The following is a 2,158-nucleotide window of genomic DNA, read 5'->3' as shown; positions in this document are numbered from 1 at the left end:
CACGTAGCCTGCGTAACTTTAGAGAGTTTGTGTGTGTGGGCAGTGATTGTGAGGTTGTTGGTGGCGTTATAGCTGTGAAGGTAGGTGTAGCAGTCTGTGTATAGTTTATTTGTCGGTGAATAAATGCTACGAAATTACAACTCCTCCACTCCTCTCAAGCGAGCCAGAGACCAGAGCCTACTTCCTGTATCCTGCAACTCCGGCTCCGCCTCTTAAGGTGGGCTCTTAATGTTGACCAGCTTTTCTCCTTAAAGAGACGAGCCGCTCCCCTGAGCCGCTCAGCTTTTGAATTCATTATTAACATTGATTTTAACTGTTTTAACCGATAGCGTTAATTGGTTAAAATGCTTAATGTCGGTTAACGGATAAATGGTTAATTATTGACATCCCTAATGTTTATGCGTAGTGAGTTTTGGGACAATTTTACATTCGAAATCTGAGGCTCAAACAACGTCAGAGGTTGCACACTGCACTTAATTCTGGAAAGATCTGAAGATCTGATAAACCAGAAACATTATTCAAATGAGAATGGATATTTCTTTAAATTCTGAAAAGGGGCCAAAGTTGAAAAAAGTCTACCAACCAGGCAGGGTCAACACTGAGCATGGGTCTTGGCAGAACAAACAGCAATGTCAAAGCAGTATCCTTTTTATTCTCTCAATGAACTTGAGTTATCCACAAACTCCACTGAATTTAATTTTTGCGAACAGCGTTTTTATTCTTGGGGATCCTGGGATCATGGAACAACTATTACACTTATACCCACATATGCATAGAACTTTGTTCAGGAAAATGAAAAACAAACATGTTGGCATTTTGGTATTGTGGTGAGATCAGAGTTTAATGAAGCTAATCGGCACAACTTTGTTTTTGATTCAGAATCCAGTGAGACTCATCTCAATGAGACTCAACGGGACTGTGGTGTTTGTTGGAGTCTGCTGTATTCTCTGTGTCCAGCTTCTGCTGTTCTCTCCTCTCTCCTCTCCTCTCTTCTGGTTTATCACCTCTGTCAGAAAAAAGGTAACTACTGTATATCTCTCTCTTTGAGCTTAACTTGTTAATGTCAGAAATATATGTGATAATCTAGAAAATTAATTTAAATCACAAAGAAACCTGGATTCAGATGAGTCTCTTCTTTTGATCTGTGTTTGAGTTTGGGTCTACCATGCTGTAGTGATGTTGTATTGATTTCTGCAGCTAAAGAACCTCCAGCTGATCAGCAAAGACCTCACACAAGACTGAATCAGGTAGGTGAAACAGTAAAATAGAAAGAATCATGGCAATAAATCAGTACACGATCACGATTCTAAACAACAAATGTCAAATTTTAGGATGAAGATGTGTGTTATGCTGCACTGGAAATCCATCCGGCATCACAAAGACCAAAGAAGAAGAAAACCCAGAGTTCTGACTTCAGTACCTATTCTGCCATCAATACTTCTAGGATGTAGAGAGTCTACAACAAAAGACATGACTAGAGACTAAGGATGCTAATTTTGAATTTTTTTTTTAACCGATAACCAACCCTCGTTAACCGATTATTAACCATTAACTAACAACATTAGTACGTCACATGCAGCGGTGCCATTTTTAGTGCCTAACAAGCCGCCAGCTGCAACGAAAAGCCGATTCACAAAAAAATTAAATCCATCATTTATCGCCAAATGCAGTGTATACGCAAAACACACAACTGGGGACTCAGTTGTCTGTTTTGCTATCTAGGTGAGAAATGAGTAACATTTGTGGTGAAGAGCGCTAGCATTATTACCTACGTGTGTAACATCGGTACCCAACAACGGCGATAAGAGACATCGTCAGAAGTCACGTGACTGCAAGGCATCTACACCAGCGTTGCTGTCGTGACTGGTAATAAATTGTATAATGATGATTAATGATGAACCGTATAATTTATTTGTAGGCACACGTATAGACCATTCTGTCACTTTTCTTCCCCCATTTAAAGCTGAGCAACAATCATCATCTATGTGTATCTATATGTATGAAAATCTGAATGCAGAAAATATAGTTGTTTTTTTATTTGCTTTTTTTTAAGGTGGAAAACAAAGATGTTTTCGAAAAGTTGATGATAAACTCTATTTCTAATTTCCTTACACAACATATTAAATAAAATAATAATAAAAAAGTCAGATAGAAACCC

At 38.4% G+C, this 2,158-nt stretch overlaps 1 long non-coding RNA gene across 1 annotated transcript; it reads left to right on the top strand.

The window, feature by feature from the left end:
• Positions 1 to 448: 448 nt before the first annotated feature.
• On the top strand, positions 449 to 1,365 carry LOC119485688. The gene is made up of 3 exons (XR_005206340.1): positions 449 to 1,020; positions 1,198 to 1,247; positions 1,332 to 1,365. It is a non-coding gene; the product is annotated as an uncharacterized LOC119485688 (long non-coding RNA).
• Positions 1,366 to 2,158: the final 793 nt, after the last annotated feature.

Source organism: Sebastes umbrosus, chromosome 3 (genome assembly GCF_015220745.1).
Source record: "Sebastes umbrosus isolate fSebUmb1 chromosome 3, fSebUmb1.pri, whole genome shotgun sequence".
Lineage (NCBI taxonomy): Eukaryota > Metazoa > Chordata > Actinopteri > Perciformes > Sebastidae > Sebastes > Sebastes umbrosus.
Note: the sequence above shows the minus strand (reverse complement) of the source record. Positions and strands in the feature narration are given on the sequence as shown.